This window comes from Pleurodeles waltl, chromosome 10 (genome assembly GCF_031143425.1).
Source record: "Pleurodeles waltl isolate 20211129_DDA chromosome 10, aPleWal1.hap1.20221129, whole genome shotgun sequence".
Taxonomy (NCBI): Eukaryota; Metazoa; Chordata; class Amphibia; order Caudata; family Salamandridae; genus Pleurodeles; species Pleurodeles waltl.
In genome coordinates this window covers 991,057,115-991,081,698 of record NC_090449.1, presented here as the reverse complement: position 1 = coordinate 991,081,698, position 24,584 = coordinate 991,057,115, and positions in this window count along the sequence as shown.

Sequence of the window (24,584 nt, the reverse complement as noted above, 5' to 3'; positions counted from 1 at the left end):
CACATTTAGGCAAGTGTTAGAAATGGGGTCTTTGGTTGACAGTCAGGTTGCCCCCTGTTCAAGCAAGGACCCTCACTCTAGTCAGGGTAAAAGAGAATCACCCTCAGCTAACTCCTGCTTACCCCCTTGGTAGCTTGGCAGAGCAGTAGGCTTAGCTTCAGAGTGCTAGGTGTAAAGTATTTGTACCAACACACAGAGTAACTTAATGAAAAAACCACAATATGACACAACACCAGTTTAGAAAAATAGGAAATATTTATCGAAACAAAACAAGACCAAAACGACCAAAATCCGACATATAAAAGTCAAGTTATGGATTTTTAAAGCTCAAACTCCAAAATAGCACTTAGAAACACAAAATGCTTCGATGAGGTGTTAACACGGACACGGAGTCACGTAGACCCCCAAGTACAGTCCCTTTGGTGAAGAGTGAAAACAAGTCGATGTGCGAAGTCAGGGATAGCGGGTTCTCTGCGAAACGTTGAGTCTGCGCACTCCGAGCGGCGTCAGTCACGACGGCGTGCGGTGACTTCCACGGAGCTGCAGCGGCGTCGGGCCTGCAAATGTCGTCGCGTTCCAGCGAAGATCACGGAGTCGGTTGCAGGCGGCGTCACCGGATTCAGCAGCAGCGCCGGTCCGAAGTCGTCCAAAGTCGATTTCCTTGGATTTCTACCAGCTTTGCATTCAAGGGACCAGGGGCTGGATAAGGCCCCACTTGTCAGAGCAGGAGTCTCTCCAGAGACTCCGGGTGCTGGCAGAGACAAGTCTTTGCTGTCCCTGAGACTTCAAACAACAGGAGGCAAGCTCTAAATCAAGTCCAGTCTTTGCCCTCTTACTCTGGGAGAAGCAGCAACTGCAGGATAGCTCCACAAAGCACAGTCACAGACAGGGCAGCACTTCTCCTCAGCTCTTCAGCTCTTCTCCAGGCAGAGGTTCCTCTTGAGGTCCAGAAGTGATCTAAAGTCTGTGGTTTTGGATGCCCATCTTATACCCCATTTCTCCTTTGAAGTAGGCCTACTTCAAAGTAAAGTCTCTTTTGAATGTGAAATCCTGCCTTGCCCAGGCCAGGCCCCAGACACTCATCAGGGGGCCGGAGACAGCATTGTGTGAGGACAGGCACAGCCCTTTCAGGTGTAAGTGACCACTTCTACCCTTCCTCCTAGCACAGATGGCTCATCAAGAAATGCAGACTACACGCCAGCTCCCTTTGTGCCACTGTCTAGTTCGAGGTGCAACCTGCCCAACTGTCAAACTGACTCAGATAGGGAATACACAAACAGGCAGAGTCACAGAAATGGTACAAGCAAGGAAATGCTCACTTTCTAAAAGTGGCATTTTCAAACACACAATCTTAAAATCAACTTTACTAAAAGATGTATTTTTAAATTGTGATCTCAGAGACCAGAAACTCCACATGTCCATCCGCTCCCAAAGGGAATCTACACTTTAATTGGATTTAAAGGTAGCCCCCATGTTAACCCATGAGAGGGACAGGCCTTGCAACAGTGAAAAATGAATTTAGCAATATGTCACTGTCAGAACATATAAAACACATTACTGTATGTCCCACCTTAACCATACACTGCACCCTGCCCTTGGGGTTACCTAGGGCCTAACTTAGGGGTGCCTTACATGTAAGAAAAGGGAAGGTTTGGTCCTGGCAAGTGGGTACACTTGCCAAGTACAATTTACAGTTAAAACTTCACACACAGACACTGCAGTGGCAGGTCTGAGACATGATCACAGAGCTACTCATGTGGGTGGCACAACCAGTGCTGCAGGCCCACTAGTAGAATTTGATTTACAGGCTCTGGCTCCTCTAGTGCACTTTACTAGGGACTTATTAGTAAATCAAATATGCCAATCATGGATAAACCAATCACATACAATTTACGTAGAGAGCATATGCACTTTAGCACTGGTTAGCAGTAGTAAAGTGCTCAGAGTTCAATAGCCAACAGCAACAGGTCAGAAAACAATAGGAGGCAGGGGACAAAAAGATTGGGGATGAACCTGCATAAGCAAAAAAGCCCAACAGCAAGTAACTACAATAATAATGTAGAATGTTCAGAAATGCATTTGTCTCTCCAAGATAAGCACTCTGAAAAAATACGAGGTCTGAAATACACCAGCTGTTCTAGGAAAGAGCGGGGCTCAAAGAACAAACTCCCTGGAGAATAATAGTCACTTAGCTGTGGTCTTTTCCAGAGTGCTGGAGGAATGCCTGGTGTCAGCTGGTACAGGAACGAAGAAAAGAATTGCCTCAAAAGTCCTGAATATGAGGATGATAGCAGGGGCTGGACTGCCAAATCAGATGCTGAGATCAGGAAGCAAAACAAAGCCAAGCAGGGAGGCATGCTTCACTCTGCTATTTATAGCCAATCAGAAAAGCAGTTGAGTTTCCACATGTGGATGAGTCACCACACCCAATTAGAAGCACATGTCTACACCACATCCAATTAGAAGCACATGTCTACACCTGCTCACATTAGTAAACACGCATTGGTAAGACAAGCATTGATAAAACCCATTGTGTAACACAGCTCATTATGTTTACTTAGAAACATGAAGGTTTAACCCCTTGGGTGCCCCGGTTGCCCGGTGCCGAGGATGAGACCACCCGGCTATGGGCCCCCGGGGGATGGCCGAGCACCCCCCACCCCTGGGCAGAGATGGAAGGGGAATCGCTTCCCCTTCCAGTGACCCCCTCATGGAGTCTGATGACTCATCAGAGGCCTGCCCCCGGCGCTGGAAGCTCAGCTTCCAGCACCCGATCGAAGGAGAAATGCAAAAGCATTTCTCCTCCAATCACGTGGAGGGGGCAGAGAGGCATGAAAGGAGAGGAAAGGATTTTCCTCTCCTTTCATGTCTCTCTGAGCATTTCTGCTGCCCGATCGCAATGCGATCGGGCAACAGAAATGCCATTAGACACTAGAGATTATTATTTTTTTTGTATTTGAAAGAAGGGGAGCGGCCCCTTGGGCAAGGGCCGCTCCTTGGGGGGCAACTTATTTCTAGGCCATTGCTGCCCTCCCTGGGGGCAGATCGGCCTAAAATTATTAGGCCGATCTGCCCCAACACCAGGGACCATTTTATTTATAGTTTTTTTTTGTTTTTTTTGTTTGTGGAGTGACACCTTGGGCAAGGGTCGCTCCCAGGGGGGCAAATTACTTTTAGGCCATTTCTGCCCCCCGGGGGCAGATCGGCCTATTTTTGTTAAACCAATCTGCCCCAAAGTGGACAGAAACCTCTAGACACAATGGATTGGTGTGTGTGTATGTTTTGTTTTGGGGGGCAGCCCCTTGGGCAAGGGTCGCTCCCAATGGGGGCACATTACTGTTGGCCATAACTGCCCCCCTTGGGGGCAGATTGGCCTATTTTTGCCCACCAGAGACCAGGGAAGATTTTTTTTTCAAAATAAGAGGTTGGGGGTATGGCCATACCCCCACATCAAATAAATGGAGCCAAAGTTGTTCTGCTCACCAGTGGGCAGATTGGGCAATTACCCACAATCCACACCCCGGGGGGACAGAAAGTCTATTAGATGCCAGGGAATAAAAACAATTTAAAAAAATAGTGGGGCGGTGGCTACCAACCAGTATGGGCCTGGTTGTGCCCCCACCCGAACTGAAGGGGCTAACAGTCATTCAGCTCTCCCCGCACACTAAAACATCTTATCTCATGGCAAGCAATTTGATTATTTTTGGTTTTTGTTTTACATTTGGGCCATGAGAGCTTGGTAACTCTCAAAATCGTCCCACTTGGAATGGTGAGGGCTGCACTTTTTTTTTTACTTTGAGAAGCTGCCATTTAGAAAAATCCACAAGACCTAGACATATCTGAAAACTAAACATCTAGTTGATTCCAGGGTGGTGTGCTTCACATGCACCCGCACCATTTCCTTACCCGAAATGCCCTGCAAACCTTCAACTTTGCTGGAAAGCACACATTTTTCCCACATTTTTGTGATGGAACCTTTCAGAATCTGCAGGAATCCACAAAATTCCTACCACCCAGCATTGTCTCATTTATACCAATAAAATTTCTGCTGCACTTGTCAGCCTAAAAACTGCCCTTTTGGACCTACTTCTGTTCCCCCTCAATTTCGAAGTGTTTTTGGCTCTTCTCTGTTACAAACACTTGGCCCACCCGCACAAGTCAGGTACCATTTTTATCTGGAGACTTAGGGGAACGTTGGGTGGATGGAAATTTGTGGCTCCTCTCAAATTCCAGAACTTTCTGTCATCGAAATGTGAGGAAAAAGTGTTTTTTTAGCCACATTTTGTGGTTTGCAAAGGATTCTGGGTAACAGAGCCTGGTGAGAGCCCGACAAGTCTCCCCGTCTTGGATTCCCCTAGGTCTCTAGTTTTAAAAAATGCACCGATTTGGTAGGTTTCCCTAGGTGGCGGCTGAGCTAGTGGCCAAAATCCACAGGTAGGCACTTTGCAAAAAACACCTCTGTTTTCTTTGAAAAAATGTTGTGTCCACTTTGTGTTTTGGGGCATTTCCTGTCACGGGCACTAGGCCTACCCACACAAGTGAGTTATCATTTTTATCGGGAGACTTGAGGGAACACTGGGTGGAAGGAAAATTGTGGCTCCTCTTAGATTCCAGAACTTTCTGTCACCGAAATGTGAGGAAAAAGTGTTTTTTAGCCACATTTTGAGGTTTGCAAAGGATTCTGGGTAACAGAACCTGGTGAGAGCCCCACAAGTCACCACATCGTGGATTCCCCTAGGTCACTAGTTTTCAAAAATGCACAGGTTTGGAAGGTTTCCCTAGGTGGCGGCTGTGCTAGAGGCCAAAATCCACAGGTAGGCACTTTGCAAAAAACACCTCTGTTTTCTTTTAGAAAATGTGATGTGTCCACTTTGTGTTTTGGAGCATTTTCTGTCACAGGCACTTGGCCTACCCCCCACAAGTGAGGTACCATTTTTATCGGGAGTCTTGGGGGAACATAGAATACCAAAACAAGTGTTATTGCCCCTTGTCTTTCTCTACATTTTTTCCTTCCAAATATAAGACAGTGTATAAAAAAGACGTCTATTTGAGAAATGTCCTGTAATTCACATGCTAATATGGGCACCCAAGAATTCAGAGATGCGCAAATAACCACTGCTCCTCAACACCTTATCTTGTGCCCATTTTGGAAATAAAAAGGTTTTCTTGATACCTATTTTTGACTCTTTATATTTCAGCAAATTATTTGGTTTATACCCGGTATAGAATGAAAACCCATTGCAAGATGCAGCTCATTTATTGGCTCTGGATACCTAGGGTTCTTGATGAAACTACAAGCCCTATATATCCCCGCAACCAGAAGAGTCCAGCAGACATAACGGTATATTGCTTTAAAAAATCTGACATTGCAGGAAAAAGTTACAGAGTAAAACATAGAGAAAAATGGCTGTTTTCTTACCTCAATTTCAATATTTGTTATTTCAGTTGTAATTTTCTGTAGGAAACCCTTGTAGGATCTACACAAATTACCCATTGCTGAATTCAGGATTTTGTCTACTTTTCAGAAATGTTTAGATATCTGGGATCCATCATTAGTTTCACACCCATTTCTGTCACTGACTGGAAGGAGGCTGAAAGCACAAAAAATCGTAAAAATGGGGTATGTCCCAGTAAAATGCCAAAATTGTGTTTAGAAATTGGGTTTTCTGATTCAAGTCTGCCTGTTCCTGAAAGCTGGGAAGCTGGTGATTTTAGCACTGCAAACCCTTTGTTGATGCCTGTTGGACTTTTGCTTATGCTGGGTCATCCCCAGTCTTTTTGCGTCCTGCCTCCTATTTTTTTCTGACCTGTTGCTGTTGGCTTTTCAACTCTGAGCACTTTACCACTGCTAACCAGTGCTAAAGTGCATATGCTCTCCGTGTAAATTGTATGTAATTGTTTTATCCATGATTGGCATATTTGGTTTACTAGTAAGTCCCTAGTAAGGTGCACTAGAGGTGCCCAGGGCCTGTAAATCAAATGTTACTAGTGGGTCTGCAGCACTGGTTGTGCCACCCACACAAGTAACCCTGTAATCATGTCTCAGACCTGCCACTGCAGTGTCTGTAAGTGTATTTTTACACTGTAAATTCGACTTGGCAAGTGTACCCACTTGCCATGCCTAAACCTTCCCTTTTCTTACATGTAAGGCACCCCTAAGGTAGGCCCTAGGTAGCCCCAAGGGCAGGGTGCAGTGTATGGATAAGGTAGAACATATAGTAATGTGGTTTATATGTCCTGACAGTGAAATACTGCCAATTTCGTTTTTCACTGTTGCAAGGCCTGTCTCTCTCATAGGATAATATGGGGGCTACCTTTAAAAATGATTAAAGTGTAGATTCCCCTAGAGAGTAGATGGACATGTGGAGTTTGAGGTCCCTGAACTCACAATTAAAAAATACATCTTTAAGTAAAGTTGATTTTAAGATTGTGCGTTTGAAAATGCCACTTTTAGAAAGTGAGCATTTTCTTGCTTAAACCATTCTGTGACTCTGCCTTGTTTGTGGATTCCCTGTCTGGGTCAGTTTGACAGTTGGGTTGTTTTTCACCTCGCACTAGACAGTGACACAAAGGGGGCTGGGGTGTAACCTGCATTTCCTGATTAGCCATCTCTGCTAGGAGGGGGGGGTGGAGTGGTCACTCTCATCTGAAAGGACTGTGCCTGCTGCTCTGACAATGCCGGCTCCGACCCCCTGGTGTGTGTCTGAGGCCTTGCCTGGGCAAGGCAGGATTTCACAAGTAGGTGTGAGTCCCCTTTGAAGAAAGGTGACTTCAAAGACTAAAATGGGTATAAGAAGGGCACCCAAATCTACAGACTTTAGAAACACTTCTGGAACCAAGAGGAACCACTGCCTGGAGAAGAGCTGATAGCTGAGGAAGAAGTGCTGCCCTGCCTGTGACTGTGCTTTGTGGAGCTTTCCTGCAGTGCTGCTTTCGCCAGAATAAGAGGGCAAAGACTGGACTTTGTGTGCCTTCCATCTTGTGAAGAAATCTCCAAGGGCTTGATTTAGAGCTTGCCTCCTGTTGTTTGAAGTCTCAGGGACAGCAAAGACTTCTCTCTGCCAGCACCTGGAGTCTCTGGTGAGACTCCTGCTCCGACAAGTGGTGCCCTATCCAGTCCCTGGGCCCTTGAAAGGAAAGCTGGTGGAATCCAAGGAAATCGACTTTGGACGACTTCGGACCGACGCCGCTGCTGAATCCAGTGACGCCGCCTGCACCTGACGCCGTGACCTTCGCTGGAACGCGACGCTCTGCGCAGGCCTGACGCCGCAGCAGCCCTGCTGAAGTCCACGACTTCGTGGAAGTCGCCGCACCACGCCGTGACCGACGCCGCTCGAAGTGCACGGATTCAACGTCTCGCACAGACGCCGCGATTCCCGACTTCGCGCATCGGCTTGTTTTCACCCTTCACCAAAGGTACTGTACTTGGGGGTCTACACGACTCCGTGTCCGGCGCCGCTGGTGGCGGCTTGTTGGGAACGACTCCGTCACGACGCCGTGTTAACATCTCATCGAAGCATTTTTGTTTCTAAGCGCTATTTTTGAGTTTAATCTCTAAAAATTCATAACTTGACTTGTGTATGTCGGATTTTTGTCGTTTTGGTCTTGTTTTGTTTAGATAAATGTTTCCTATTTTTCTAGGCCGGTGTTGTGTCATTTTGTAGTGTTTACATGAAGTTACTGTGTGTGTTGGTACAAATACTTTACACCTAGCGCTCTGAAGTTAAGCCTACTGCTCTGCCAAGCTACCAAGGGGGTAAGCAGGGGTTGGCTGAGGGTGATTCTCTTTTACCCTGACTAGAGTGAGGGTCCTTGCTTGATCAGGGGGTAACCTGACTGTCAACCAAAGACCCCATTTCTAACAATGCCAATCTCAGGGGAAAAACCACAAGCCTTCTTCTGCAGCCCTTTTTTCTTTAAAAAAAAAAAAAAAATCACTGTATTTTGGCTAATTTCGTGGTCTCCCTCGGGGTAACCCACAAAGTCTGGGTACCTCTAAAATCCCTACGATGTTGGAAAAAGGGACGCAAATTTGGCCTGGGTAGCTTATGTGGACAAAAAGTTATGAGGGCCTAAGTGTGCCCTGACCCAAAAAGCCAAAAAAAGGACTGGCACCTGAGGGGGAAAAGGCCTGGCAGCGAAGGCGTTAACCAAGAACCAGAGATATGATTTAACCCTAATCCCTGGGGATGCTGACAGATAATGCAGGAGGCACATTGGGGATTTCTGACATGCATGAGTTGTTAAGAATATTTATTTGTGCTTTAGAGTATAGGTTCCGCAAAATCTGAATAAATTGACTGGAAAACTTACATTTCTCAAGGATCTGGAATAGGACCTCCCATTGGACTAAATCAAAGGCTTTCTCTGCATCCAACATGATAATTTCTGCTGATTTAACATTATGAAGATAGTAGTCTATTGCTTGAAATAAAACGTTGGTGTTTGTGGCTAATAACCTACCTGGGAGAAAGCCGCACTGGCCTTAGTGAATAAGATCCTGTACTACTAGTGTCAATCTGCGTGCCAAAATGTTGGCTAAAAGCTTATAGTCAAAATTTAATAAGCTAATCGGCTAATATGAATCCGTTCTCTTCGATGACTTATCATTTTTCAAGAATTTGATCACTGTGGCTCTTGTAAAGGATGCATGAATGTCTGCTCTCTGCAACAGAAGAAGAGACACTCGGCTATCTGATCTACAACAGTTTTATAGACTTCTGCCGGAATGTCATCTTCCCCACAGGCCTTCCCATTTGGTGAGGCCATTATAACCTCCTTTACCTCACCAAGTAAAATGGGAGAGATAAAGTGTGCTCTTGTTGATGAATCTAAACTGGGTAAGGTGACAGAGTCCAAATATTGCTCAATCTGCTGGACGTTGTTTGGAATTGAACATGCAAACATTTTTACATAGTGAGGACAAAAACTCTTTCAATGTATTCCGGATGACTAACCATCGCATTCAACCCCTCATCAAAGATAGATTTAATAGTATTTTTATGGTTTTTTTATTTTATTAACTGACCTGGCCAAAAATGTACCAACGTGTTCACTTTCTTCGTACCAATTCTGCATGCATGTGTGTTGATTAACTATTTCACAAACTAAGAAGAAGTCCTTAACCTTAAAAGCACCTCTGGTTTTTGGGAAGTCAAGAGTGCCCTTTGTACTTGATTAAGCTCTAGTTGGAGTTCATTTACATTTTGCTTGTTAGATTTAACCAAAAAGGCCTTATGTGATAGAGATTCTCCTCTTATATGTATTTTAAGAGATTCTCAGATAAAAAATGGAGAAGCTGAATTTTTCTTGACTTAAAGGAAGCTAGTTATAGAGGTTTTGAGAGTCTGAACCCATCCTTCATCTACCAACAAGGATTTATTGAAACTCTAGCGGGGGCTAGCACCCAGCTCGCCAAAAATATTAAGATAATCCTGGGGTGCTGAGTGGTCCGAAAAAGGATTTGCATTTATATAAGAATTACTGTGAGGAAAGAGAAATGACGTTAGAATAAAGTCAATTCTAGAGGCGGTGTTACATTTAAAAAAAAAATATGTACAATCGTAATCCTGCGGATGATCGGTCCTCCAAGCATCAACCAGTGCCAAATCCAAAGTAATCTTGGCTAGCCACTGAGCGACTTTAGGTTTATTCTGTTTCTTGTTCTTACGAGAGGAATCGAACAGAAAATCGGGAATAACATTAAAAGCTCCTCTAATGATTAAAAGGCCAGGGAACAGACTTAACACCTTATAGAGGCTCTGGAGGGCAGAGGGATCATCCTCTAATGGACCATAGAAGCTTGCAAACTGGATGTGATTATTTGAGATAAGAGTGCTTTTTACGGCCCAACTAACCTGTAAGTCACGATACACCTGATAAACCTTCTCTGGAAATTCTTTAGTCACAAAGATGGCAACACCCCGAACAGCGGCATTAGCTGAAGTAGAATAGGCCTGGATGATAAAATTTGGGAGATTAGGGAATTTATTTTGGCAGTTTAAGTGTGTTTCCTGCAAGAGAAAAATCTGTGATTGTGAGGCCCTTAACCATTTAAGTAAAGCAGTAAACTTAACTTGATTATTAGGGCCATTGATATTGCAAGAAATTATTCTTAAATCAACCCCTAACCCCCTTTTATCAAATGTAGTCATCCTATGTTGCAGATTTGGGAACCTTCCATAACGATTTTTTATGGAGAAGCTCTATCCCAATTGTAATCTAATTTGTCGTCTACTTTATCATCTGCTCTTTTCTCCCACCCTAGTGCAAACCCCCCCACCCTAAAGTAGAATCTCCCCTCACCTTTCCCTGGCAGGTCCAACCTGTCATGACTACACCAGACAGTGATCCCTCCCCCCAAACCCTCACCCGCAAACCCAACATAAGAGTGCATTGACATGGCACCCCTAAAGCCCTATTCTCAAAAAGAGCAGCATGGCGGCCACAAACCGAACAGTAGTCAGACACCACGCCAAAAAAAATATATATATATCTCCTCATGATGAGACAGCCAATCCGACGTCATTCCTGTCATCCCCTCCTTTTCCTCCCCCCGATTCTCCTACCACCCCCATTTATTTGCTTGTGCCTAAAATCTCCTAGCAAACAACAGAATATTGAGCGATGCCATGTATAAAATACCCATAACGAGCAATGGCTCAAACTATCAATATCTTCACCCCCCTTGTTCCCTTTTTGCACCATCTCCTTGCTTTTTTACGAATTCCTAAAACGTTCTTGCTTCCTGAACATACTGGAATACTTTCGCTTGACCCTTATAAAATACTTTGAGCTTGGCAAGATGCACGATACCCGCCGGTGCCCCCAATCTTTTAATGTTGTCAATTAATCCAACAAAATTGCGGTGCCAGTGGCCCATTGCTACAGACATGTCAGAGAAAACACAAAAAGTGAAGCTATCATCAGACTTAAGGACCCTCACTTTTCTAGCTTGAGGAAGTATATGCTCTTTGATTCTATAGTCCCCAAAGTTAACCAAAATGGTACGAGTATACTTTGAATTAGTAGGGCGGGTGAAGGGTACCCTGTGAGCCCTCAAGATTGATAGGTCCCCTTCTGTTTTATCCCTATCTGGAAGGACAGCTTTATAGATGAGTTTTGAGACAACTTTGACCACAGATGAAGCTGCTTCAATTTCCTCAGGGACCCCTACAAATCTGAGGTTAGAGCGCCGGGACCTATTTTCGACTTTGTCCAATTTTAACTTGAGATCCTCCAGTTCAGATTGGATCTGGGACGTTGTCGATTCTACTTGATTTTCAACATCTTCTAAGTCAGAAGTCACCTGTGAAACTCGAGAAGAGAGAAGAGTTAAATGAGTATTCAATTAGTTAAGCTGATCTTTTGTCTCCCTACGAGTCCCCTCTTGAGATAGTTTAAAAGCTCGGAGCTCAGCGAGAATCTGCCTCATCAACTCCTCCATAGTTGGAGTACCCTTTATCCTGCACGATGAACAATCCGAAAGAGGAGATTAGGAGGAGAAGCGAGGGTTTGAGACCCAGTATTTGAATTGGAAGTGGCTGCAGGTGTATCGGGTACTGTTATGCGTGGCCTCTCCAACACAAAATGGGAATCCAACGCAGAAGAAACTCTAGAATGAGGCAAAGTTGTTTCGCTTGGGAGAGATATCTTCTCAAGCCCTCCTTCTTTTGTACCCCTTTCAATTGATTTAAGTGATCCTTTGAAGTTACTATTAGGATTTGAAAATAAGGGATAAGCAGGTTTCTCCGAATGTTTCTCCTTTAGTTAAGGAGAAGTTGTGGGATGAACTAGTGGGAGGTTTCCTGTTGTCCCTAGAATCGGTGATACCGAGGAAGCCACAATGGCGGCCCTGGCTGGAAGAGAAGAGGAAGGCAGGGAGCGTATTTGGGGTAGTGACTCTATAGTTCATGAGGGCCATTCGACAGACTGTTCCACATAGTCCCCTCTATTAGGTTCCAGCATGGCTGCGAGAGCTGAGGAAGAAGATGAAAGATCCTGAATCCCAGGGGACTCCCTTGAAGAACTTGCAGAGACTTGTTGGTTGGAGCTATACCTGTGCCTTCCTGTAGCTGGGGTCAGGGTCTTAGATTTAGGTCCTTTCGGGATCTTTCCCACTGTCCGGGCTTTATACACAGTATTTCGTGCCATGCGTTTCATTGTGAAAAGAAGAGAAGAAAAAAAAAAAAAAATAGAAGGGGAAGTCCTGACCTTATAATGAAGATGTGGCCAGGAGGGGGCGGGGGGCAAGCCGCAGCCAGGAGTGTGCTAAACTGCTTCCGTCGCCCAACCTGGGCTAGAAGGTATGCTTAAATAGGAGACAGACTGCTCCTCCCTTATAGAACCTGGAAGCTAGCAAAGAAAAAAATATACATTTTTGTGCACAGCAAAAAATATTGGGCAAGACAGCCCACCTTTCGGCAGCCTGGTATTCTTCTTCCGTACACCACTAACACACAGTTGTGAGTACAGTTGTAAATACAGTCTCATTAGTTACTGCCCCCTCTGTGTACCACATATATTGAGCTTCTTTCTTTCTCCTTTTTCTCTTATCCTCCTCCCTTTATCCCCTTTCTTCAGTTTTAGGGCTTGAAGGCTTGAAACGGTATAAGGCCAAAGTTAAATTGTCACAAGGCTCCTCTGCAAACTGGCCCTCTGTTGTCAACCAGTAAGAAGGGCTCCTCTACTCCCCCCCACACTCTACATGTTGACACACTTTCATAAGCTTTAATATCTCCAGTGAAATTATTGATGTGAAAACTGTGCATCACTCAATCAATCAGCCGATTTGTAGAACATGACTTATAACCTGTAAATGTATCCAGGCACTGGCAGGTTTCAGTTCGCACTTGAAGAGCCAGATTTTCAGCATCCTACAGAACACCTGTAGAGTTTGGGAAGTCATGAGGTGCAGGGGGAGTACATTCCAGGCCTTGGCTGTGAGGCAGGAGAAGGAGCATCCTCTTGCTTTGCCACACTGTATGCAGGGGTATGGGCCAGCCCAAGGGAGGTGGAGTGAAAGTGTCTGGAGGGTTTGTGAAATCTCTGGAAGTGGTTGATGTAGGTGTGTCCAGAGTTGTGCAGGGCCTTGGACGCGTGGGTGAGGAGCTTGAACTGGCATCTCTTCTGAACCAGGAGCCAGTGTAGTATTTTGATGGGGGAATAATGTGATTGCAATGAAAGATATCCAGGATGAGCCTTGCTGCGGCATACTGGATGGTCTGTAATCTTTGAACTAGGTGGGCCTCCATTGCCACATAGTGGATGTTACTGTAGTCCAGTTGACTGGTGACGAGGACTTGGGTGTTGGTGCCTCTTGTGTTTTCAGGAAGCCATATAATACCGCATTGACATGGGACCTCATGGTGAGTTTGCTGTCTAGGGTACTACCGAGATTCCTAGGGTGCTCAGCTGAGGTTGAAGGGGGACCCAGTTCTGTGGGCCACCAGGAGGCATCCCAGCAGGAGCTGTCGCTGACGAAGATTAACACTTCAGCACTGATTGTACTGAACTTGAGGCAGTCATTTCTCATCCAATAGGCGAAGCTGGTCATGCATTGGTGGAAGCTGGTTCTGGTGGCAGTTGAGTTTTTAGAGAAGGAGAGGATGAGTTGAAGTTGGCATAGAATATAGGGGCATATTTACAAGCCCATAGAGCCACCTAAGCATCACGTTTTGTGACGCTCGGGTGCACTGCGTGGTATTTAAAAAGTGGCGTTAAGCCACTTTTTTTGACTTAACACTACCTTGTATACGGCCCCTTCCCACTCAGCACTTTGTGTTGACGGAGCGTGCAAGGGGTATTGCTGTGGGTGTGCCACTGTAACACAAATTGCATTTTGATGCTGCCCTAGATTTACAAAATTTCACATACCTGAGGCAGTGTCATTATTGATGTTGAAAAGGGTGGCGTCAGTGATGAACCTTGAGAGACTCTGCAGATGATTGGTTTGGGTTTGGAGGTGAACTCTGAAAGTTGGGCTCATTGTTTTCTGTCGATGAGGGAGGCAATCCATCTGAGAGGGGGCTCCTTGGATGCCTATTTCATGACCTCTAATGATGAGCATGTGGTGGGAGATGGTGTTGAAGGCTGCTGAGGGATCTAGGAAGAGAAGGGCGGCTATTGTTCCTTTGTCAAAGAGAACCGGGATTTAATTTGTGGCCACAATCAGGGCTGTCTTGGTGCTGTGGCAGCTGCGGAATCTAGATTGGGAGTCGTCCAAGAGACAATTGTGTCCCAGGTAAGTAGTAAGTTGTTAATTGATGGCTTTTTCAATGACTTTGGCCGGGAAAGGGAACAGGGTCATGGGTCGGTAGTTTGCTGAGATTGTAAAGGTCCAATGCATGTTTTTTCAGCAGGGCTTTTGATTTCTGTGTGCTTCCAGTCTTCATGAAGGTGATAGAATTCAGTGAGATGTTGAGTAGGGTGGAAAGTTTGAGGCCGTTCCTGGATGCTTGTAGGTTGAATATGTGGTATGGGCATGACTCGGATGGGTCCCCTGAGTGGAAGGACTTCATGATGGTGATTGTGTCCTGAGTGGTGAGGAGGGTCTGGTTAATTAGCCATGGGCTGGTCATTTGTGTGGAGATATGGCTTTTATAAAAATTCTTCAGGCTTGAGCTGGGGTTGAAGATTTTGGTGATTTTATCATAGAAGAAATCCGGAAAGCTGTCTTGAGAGGGGGAGAAGTTGCTTATCACGGTTGTGGGGGTTGGTAAATTCCATGACTATGCCGAAAGCTCCTTACTGTCATTGAGGTTCACTTTGATGCTCAGTTCCAGGGCTTTTTTTCATCTCACATAGTTGGCGGTGGTAAAGGTTGAGTGGTGATTTGTATGCGGCTCTCTCAGTTGGATCTTTGTTGGTGCACCATCTTTTCTCAAGTTGTTTGCAGTGGCACTTAGCTGGCTTGGGGTCCTCGTTGTATCAGCTGGATTGCATGGGGGATCTTCTGTGTTTCATGTTCTTGATGGGGGAATGATGGAAGTGCAGTCAGTGATCCAGGTAGTGAAGCTTCTGAAATCCTGGTTTACGTTGTTGTGGTGTTTGGGTGAGTTGAAGGCAAGGGTATTGTTCCATTTGGTCTCTGAGGCTTTGTTCCAGTTGTGACAGGTGGCGTTGGGTTACATTGGGTGGGAGGGTGTGCGGATTGTGATGATGAAGTGGCCGATTGAGTGGTTGGTCCATGTGAGGTCAATGGTGTGGCTGTATTTTATGTGGCTGCTGGAGGTGGATATGGGGTTGAGTGTAAGTCCTGCAATGTGTGTGGGGTTGTGTATGAGTTGGGTGAGGCCAATATTGTTCAACCTGTCGAAGAGGTTGGCGGAGTTAGGGTCGGTTATGTCCTCGAAGTGGAAGTTGATGTTGCCCAGATACATGTAATCCTTCAAGATGATGGCGAGGGGGGCAATTAAATCAATGATGCGGTTGAAGAAGATGGTTTGAGGTCCCAGTCGACGGTATGCAAGGGTTCCCCTCAGTGGATTTTTCAAGTATTTGGAGGGTGAAGTTAAGGTTAACATTGCTGGGATGGTTGTCCATGGTAGTGGTGCATTTGATGGAGTCTCTGTGGAGGATGGCTGTTAGACCTGAAAGCCTTAGGGTGGTCTCCCTCAATCTTTTTGCCACTTTGTCTCATGTTTATGCTTTAACTTTTTGTTGGCCTTAGGACTCTGAGCACTATCACTGCTGACCAGTGCTGAATTGAATGTGTTTCTTACTTGAAACATGGTAACATTAGTGTATACCCAACTTGCATAGTTTATTTAACTATCAGTCCCATATAAAGTGGTAAACCATATAACCAGGACTTGTAAATAAACTGCTACTAGTCGGTCTGCAGCACTGTTTGTGCCACACACTCAAGTAAACCTGTAAACATGTCTCAGGCCTGCCACTGCAGAGCCTGTGTGTGCAATTTCACTGCCAAATTAACTTGGCATCTAACCCCTCCACCAAGGACGTAATGGTTACATCCGTGGCTGCTGCGCTGATGCGCCATGGACGTAACCATTATGTCCTGGGACCGGCCCTCAGAGGAAGCGCTAGCGCTCCCCCTGTGGGCCACACCCATACCCACCCAGGTCAGGGTTGGAAGGGGAAGCTCCTCTTCCACCCCGACCCCTCCCACCCCCCCCAATGACATCAGCGCAACATCATCAGAGGGTGCCAGACACGCTGGAAGCCATTTGCTTCCAGTGCATCTTCGACAAAGGTGGTACGTTTTTCCTCCGGGCGGGGGGGATTACTAAAAAAGAGGCCCTCAATGTCTCTTTCATCATTCCTGCTGACCGATAGCGATGCAATCAGGCAGAAGGAATGCCCACTAGACACCAGGGAATTTGTTTATGTGTGTGTGTTTACAGTGTGGGGGAGCGACCCCTTGGGCAAGTGTTACTCCCATTGGGGGCCACTATATTTATCACCATTTCTGCTCCCCTTGGGGCAGATTGGCCTTTTATTTTTACGCCGATCTGCAGCCAAGGGGGGCAGAAGCCACTAGAAACCAGGGATTGTTTTTGAGTCTGTTTTTTTGTGTTGGGGGGGGTGGCCCCTTGGGCAAGGGTCACCCCCCAAAGGGGGAATATATATTCTATGCCATTTCTGCCCCCCTTGGGGGCAGATTGGCCTATTTTGTTAGGCCCATCTGCTCCAAAAGGGGGCAGAGAACACTAGACACAAGGGAAAATATATAAAAGTTTGGTGGCGGGTGTTTGTCAACTGGCGAAGTATTTGCATTTGTGATTATAACAGTTTATTTTTCCTTTTTGTTCTAGATCAAAGCTTTTGCTTTCTTTGTTGTGGCTTGTTGCGGTTTTTGCAGTGATTGTCCTGCGGTTTGCATAGTTGCATGTTTTAGATAAGTAAATACATTTTCTCCAAAGGAGTATTGTTGCCATGCATGAATGATATGTTTGTAGGTGGTGTACTAAATGCAGGATTGTTTGTGAAATTGTCCTTAGATTTATACACAATGATATTTGCGTTGTCTTATGTCTAACTTGATTTTCTTTTTTCTTTTTAGTGGGATATCATTGGTGATTGCTGTGTCTGTGCGGAGTAGTTGCTGGTGAGTCAAACTTTTTCAGGCAAGTGAGCAGTATAGTTTTTGAGTTTATAACTCTAAGTGATAAAGCTACACTTTGTTTATTGCTTATCTTACACAGTGCTGGATGTTGGTGATGCACTTGTCCAGTTACTTTTTGTAGGAAGGATTATGGCTAGCCATAGGATGACCACTCAGCAGGTTGTTGGTGTGCTTTTTGAGTTGTGTTCTGACCATGATTATGAGACTGACTGCATCTGAGGCAGAGGAGGAAGTGCAAGATTCTGGAAGTGAATTGTCTGTCAGAGAGGAATCATCTCATGATGAAACCACTCTTAGTGCTGATGAAGTGCCTGTTTTAGAGGAGGACACTGATGTGCCAATGGTGCAGCAGCCAGCGGCTAAAAGGCTTCCCAATGGAAGACCTGACTCGGGTTACACCAATCATGGAGCAGCCACAGTTGCCTGACTTTACTGGTTTCCCAGGGTGTAGAGTAAATATGGAAAACCTTTTGCCTGTCAACTTCTTTGAGTTGTTTATGGACAATGTATTTTTGGAAGAGATTGTTGAGCAGACTAATTTGTATGCAGAGCAGTATTTGAGGGACAGCGCTAACAGGCTTAGGCCACACTCTAGAGCTAGCTGGTGGATTCCCACAAATCTGCAAGAGTTGAAAAAGTTCTTGGGTTTAACTTTTTTGATGGGGCTGATAAGGAAGCCATCAATGTCTTCAAATTGGTCTACTAGTTCCTTGATGGCAACTGCTATATTTCCTGCAATCATGAGTCATTACCGGTATGAGCTATTTCTTCGGATGTTGTATTTTGAGATAATGCCTTAGCCTTGACAAAAGATCCCCCTGATTCTGATCGTTTTTTAAGATTAGACCTGTCCTTGATCATTTGGTAGATCAGTTTTCAGAGATATATGTTCCAGGCAAAAAAATATCTGTAGATGAGTCTTTGGTCCTGTTCAAGGGTCATTTGGTTTTTAGGCACTACATTCCTAGCAAGAGGGCACGGTATGGAATTAATTTGTATATGCTGTCTGAAAGTAGTACAGGATATGTTTATAATTTCTGGGTCTACACTGGTAGGGGATCCAGTATTGACCCCCTTGGTTGTCCACCCACTTTTGGAATTAGTGACAAACTTGTGTGGGAACTTGGTAGACGACTTTTTAACAAAGGTCACCATTTATATGTATATAACTTCTACACCGGAGTTCAGTTATTCAGGGAATTGTTCAGAGTGGACTCGTGGCTTGTGGTATAATCCGCTCTAATCGCAAAGGCTATCCAAGAGAGCTTGTCTACAAAGAACTTGAGAAGGAACAGTGCAGTGCCTTGCGGAATGATGAGCTGCTAGCTCTGAAATTCGTAGACAGGAGAAATGTGTACATGCTAACTACCATCCATGATGAGAGTACTTCACCTGTGGCTGTTTGGGGTCAAGTTGCTGAAGTGCGCAAACCTGTGTGCATTTTATACTACAATAAGCACATAGATGGTGTTGATAGAGTTTCAGAAGTTGGAACCTTACACTGCTGCTCGTAAGGCTTATGTTTGGTATAAGAAATTAGAGGTTCACCTGTTCCACTTGGCAACTTTTAATGCTTTTATTGTGTACAAGGATAGTTCTCCAGAGTCAAAGATGACATTTGTGAAATTTCAGGAGTCTATCATAGCGATCCTTGTTGTGCAGGAACAGGCAAGAGTTCCTAGAGAAGCAGTGGTGGAGGATGTGGCTAGATTGAAAGATCGTCACTTTGATGAGCACATTCCTCCCCAGCCAAAAAATACTTTACTGCTAAGAGATGCACAGTCTGTGCTCGAAGAGGTCTCAGGAAGGAGACTATGATGTACTCCCCTGATTGTCCTTCAAAGTGTGGGTGGATGTTTCAGGAGCTACCACACACAGAAGAATTATTGGGAAATACAGTGAGCATAAACTGCTGTTTTATATTTTCATAAGTTCAGTTTCACGGTTGGCATTACTGTTGTGTTCAGTTAGAGCTTCTGTGTTTGTAGTTCTGTACTTATTTATAATTAGTGGTTTCTTTGTTGTTTAGGAACAAAAAAAAAGTGATGGTGGTGTGCATGGACTGGCGCTTTGCTGGCGGTGTGTGTGGGTGGCGCTTGGCTGGCAGTGGGTGGAGTGGCGCTTGGCTGGTGGTGTGTGTGGGGTGGAGCTTGGCTGGCGGTATGCGTGGGATGGCACTAGGCTGGTGGTGTATGTTGGTGGCGCTTGGCTGGCGGTGAGCGTGGAATGGTGCTTGGCTGGCGGTGCAGGCCAAACGCCAGTCCACACACTACCATCAGCTGGTGTGATATCTGTATCAGGCATGTGGGCATATGAAAGTGACAGTCCCTTGAATGGCGCTGTCTGTTGATGCGAGTGTTGTAATGTGCTGGGCCCATGGCTGGCGGCATGAATGGTCTTGTGCATGTCACATATGAAAGATGTGTGAATGGACTGTAAAGTGGTTGGTGCCTTGATGCGGCTTTACAGCTCACGAGCTGTGAGTCATTGGTTCAGTTTTTTGGCCTTTCAGTTATTAACAGTGCATTTCCCTTTTGTGAAATCTCTTGTTAATAAAATTTGATGTACTGAACCATCACTCACTCTCCTGCCAAATCTAACCAGTAAGCGTGGTAAAAATGACAAAACCTGCTCTGCTGTAATGAGGCGTCACAGCACACCCGTGACACGCTAGGTGTCTAGGGTGGGACCCCAATGATGAAGCATATCAACCAACTGGTTGATGGGTGAGGCGTCTTTTTAACATAACCTAAGTGTGTTTCTCTTCAAAATTTTAGTGTTTGGAAAATCACAGAAGTACGTGGACACATCAAAATGATCTATGACAAAATTACCTGTGTTTAGGGGGGGCACCTATGTTTTTGGTCCCGGGTGTGGCCTTCATTAAAGGGAATCCTACCAAACCCAGACATTTTTTTAAACTAGATACCCCAAGAAGTCCAAGGTGGTGTGGCTTGCGTGGATCCCCCAAAATTTTCTTACCCATTCTCCTCTGCAAACCTCAAAATTTCTACCACCCAGCATTCCCCTCAGTCTCCCAAGTAAAATGATACCTCACTTGTGTGGGTCCCCAAAACAGAGTCAGCCTAAAGATGTAAAATAGAAAAATATGTGCTTATCAACAGGTTTTTGGCCTTTTCCTGTTGCAGGACCTGGGCCACCCACAAAAGTGAGGTATCATTTGTATCGGGAGAGCTGGGGGAACACTGGGTGGAAGGAAATTTGTGGCTCCTTTCCGGTTCCAGAACTTTCTGTCACCAAAATATGAGGAAAAGTGTTTTTATAGCCAAATTTCGAGGTTTGCACAGGATTCTGGGTAACAGAACCTGGTGAAAGCGCAACAAGTGACCCCATCTTAGATTCCACTAGGTGTCTACTTTTAAAAAATGCACGGGTTTGGTAGGTTTCCATAAGTGCCGGCTGAGCTAGAGGCCAAAATCCACACCTAGGCATTTTGCAAAAAACAGCTCTGTTTTTTGGGGGAAAATGTGATGTGTCCACGTTTTGCTTTGGGGCATTTCCTGTTGCAGGCACTAGGCAACCCCACACAAGTGAGGTACCATTTTTATCGGGAGACTTGGGGGAATGCTGGGTGGAAGGAAGTTTGTGGCTCCTTCCAGATTCCAGAAATGGCTGTCAGCTAAATGTGAGGAAAAAGTGTTTTTTTAGCCAAATTTTTAGGTTTGCACAGGATTCTGGGTAACAGAACCTGGTGAAAGCCACGCAAGTCACCCCATCTTAGATTCCCCTATGTGTCTACTTTTAAAAAATGCACAGGTTTGGTAGATTTCCCTAGATGCCCGCTGGGCTAGAGGCCAAAATCCACAGCAAGGCACTTTGTAAAAAAAGCTCTGTTTTCTTTGGGAAAATGTGACATGTCCACATTGTGTTTTGATGCATTTCCTGTCACAGGCACAAGGCCAACCCACACAAGTGAGGTACCATTTTTATTGGGAGACTTGGGGGAACAGAGGATGGAAGGAAATTTGGGGATCCTCTCAGATTACAGAACTTTCTGTCATCGAAATGTAAGGAAAAAGTGTTTTTTTAGCCTGAATTTGAGGTTTGCACAGGATTCTGGGGAACAGAACCTGGAGAGAGCCACGCAAGTCACCCAATCTTGGATTCCCCTATGTGTCTACTTTTTAAAAAAATGCACAGGTGTGGTAAGTTTCCCTATGTGCCTGCTGAGCTAGAGGTCAAAATTCACAGCTAGGCACTTTGCAACAAATAGCTCTGTTTTCTTTGGGAAAATGTGATGTGTCCACATTGTGTTTTGGGGAATTTCCTGCTGGAGCACTGGGCCTACCCCCACAAGTGAGGTACCATTTGTATCGGGAGACTTTGGGGAACACGGGTAGAAGGAAATTTATGGCTCCTTTCTGATTCCAGAACTTTCTGTCACCAAATTGTGAGGAAAAAGTGTTTTTATAGCCAAATGTTGAGGTTTGCACAGGATTATGGGTACCAGAACTTGATGAGAGCCCCACAAGTCACACCATCTTTGATTTCCTAAGGTGTCTACTTTTAAAAAATGCACAGGTTTGATAGGTTGCCCTAGATGCAGGCTGAGCTAGAGGCCAAAATCCACAACCAGGCACTTTGCAATAAACAGTTCGGTTTTCTTTGGGAAAATGTGATGTGTCCACGTTGTTTTTTGATGCATTTCCAGTTGGGGGCACTAGACCTACCCACACAAGTGAGGTACCATTTTTATCGGGAGACTTGGGGGAACACAGGGTGGAAGTAAATTTGTGCCTCCTCTCAGATTCCAGAACTTTCTGTCACAGAAATATGAGAAAACGTGTTTTTTTAGCCAAAGTTTGAGGTTTGCACAGGATTCTGGGTAACAGAACCTGGTGAGAGCCACGCAAGTCACCCAATCTTGTATTCCCCTATGTGTCTACTTTTAAAAAATGCACAGGTTTAGTAGGTTTCCCTAGGTGCCGGCTAAGCTAGAGGCCAAAATCCACAGCCAGGCACTGTGCAAAAAACAGCTCTGTTTTCTTTGGGAAAATGTGATGTGTCCACATTGAATTTTGGGGCATTTCCTGCTGTGGGCACTAGGCCTACCCACACAAGTCAGGTACCATTTGTATCGGGAGAATTTGGGGAACACTGGGTGTAAGGACATTTGTGGCTCCTTTCTGATTCCAGGATTTTCTGTCACCAAATTGAGAGGAAAAAGTGTTTTTATAGCCCAATTTTGAGGTTTGCACAGGATTCTGGGTACCAGAACTTGGTGAGAGTCCCACAAGTCACCCCATCTTAGATTCCCTAAGGTGTCTACTTTTAAAAAATGCACAGGTTTGGTAGGTTTCCTTAGGTGCCGGCTGAGCTAGAGGCCAAAATCCACAGCCAGGCACTTTGCAAAAAACAGCTCTGTTTTCTTTGGGAAAATGTGATGTGTCCACATTGTGTTTTGCGGCATTTCCTGCTGCAGGCACGAGGCCTACCCACACAAGTGAGGTACCATTTTTATCGGGAGACTTGAGAGAATGCTGGGTGGAAGAAAATGTGTGGCGCATCTCAGATTCCAAAACTTTCTGTCACCTAAATGTGAGGAAAAAGTGTTTTTTTAGCCAAATTCTAAGTTTTGCACAGGATTCTGGGTAACAGAACCTGGTGAGAGCCACACAAGTCACCCCATCTTGGATTCCCCTATGTATCTACTTTAAAAAAATGCAGAGGTTTGGTAGGTTTCCCTAGGTGCCGGCTGAGCTAGAGGCCAAAATCCACAGCTAGGCACTGTGCAAAAAACAGCTCTGTTTTCTTTGGGAAAATGTGATGTGTCCACATGATATTTTGGGGCATTTCCTGCTGCGGGCACTAGTCCTACCCACACAAGTCAGGTAACATTTGTATCGGGAGACTTTGGGGAACACTGGGTGTAAGGAAATTTGGGCCTCCTCTCAGATTCCAGAACTTTCTGTCACCGAAATATGAGAAAAAAGTGTTTTTTTTAGCCAAAGTTTGAGGTTTGCACAGGATTCTGGGTAACAGAACCTGGTGAGAGCCACGCAAGTCACCCAATCTTGGAATCCCCTATGTGTCTACTTTTTAAAAATGCACAGGTTTGGTAGGTTTCCCTAGGTGCCGGCTGAGCTAGAGGCCAAAATCCACAGCTAGGCACTTTGTAAAAAACAGCTCTGTTTTCGTTGGGAAAATGTGATGTGTCCACATTGAATTTTTGGGGCATTTCCTGCAGCGGGCACTAGGCCTACCCACACAAGTCAGGTACCATTTGTATCGGGAGACTTTGGGGAACACTGGGTGTAAGGACATTTGTGGCTCCTTTCTGATTCCAGGACTTTCTATCACCAAATTGTGAGGAAAAAGTGTTTTTATAGCCCAATTTTGAGGTTTGCACAGGATTCTGGGTACCAGAACTTGGTGAGAGCCCCACAAGTCACCCCATCTTAGATTCCCTAAGGTGTCTACTTTAAAAAAATGCACAGGTTTGGTAGGTTTCCCTAGGTGCCGGCTGAGCTAGATGCCAAAATCCACAGCCAGGCACTTTGCAAAAAACAGCTCTGTTTTCTTTGGGAAAATGTGATGTGTCCACATTGTGTTTTGGGGCATTTACTGCTGCAGGCACGAGGCCTACCCACACAAGTGAGGTACAATTCTTATCGGGAGACTTGAGGGAATGCTGGGTGGAAGAAAATGTGTGGCACCTCTCAGATTCCAGAACTTTCTGTCACCTAAATGTGAGGAAAAAGTGTTTTTTTTAGCCAAATTCTAAGGTTTGCACAGGAGTCTGGGTAACAGAACCTGGAGAGAGCCACACAAGTCACCCCATCTTGGATTCCCCTATGTGTCTACTTTTAAAAAATGCAGAGGTTTGGTAGGTTTCCCTAGGTGCCAGCTGAGCTAGAGGCCAAAATCCACAGCTAGGCACTGTGCAAAAAACAGCTGTTTTCTTTTGGAAAATGTGATGTGTCCACATTGTATTTTGGGGCATTTCCTGCTGCGGGCACTAGGCCTACCCACACAAGTCAGGTAACATTTGTATCGGGAGACTTTGGGGAACACTGGGTGTAAGGAAATTTGTGCCTCCTCTCAGATTCCAGAACTTTCTGTCACGGAAATATGAGGAAAAAAGAGTTTTTTTAGCCAAAGTTTGAGGTTTGCACAGGATTCTGGGTAACAGAACCTGGTGAGAGCCACGCAAGTCACCCAATCTTGGATTCCCCTATGTTTCTCCTTTTAAAAAATGCACAGGTTGGGTAGGTTTCCCTAGGTGCCGGCTGAGCTAGAGGCCAAAATCCACAGCTAGGCACTGTGCAAAAAACAGCTCTGTTTTCGTTGGGAAAATGTGATGTGTCCACATTGTATTTTGGGGAATTTCCTGTCGCGGGCACTAGGCCTACCCACACAAGTCAGGTACCATTTGTATCGGGAGACTTTGGGGAACACTGGGCGTAAGGAAATTTGTGGCTCCTTTCTGAGTCCAGGACTTTCTGTCACCAAATTGTGAGGAAAAAGTGTTTTT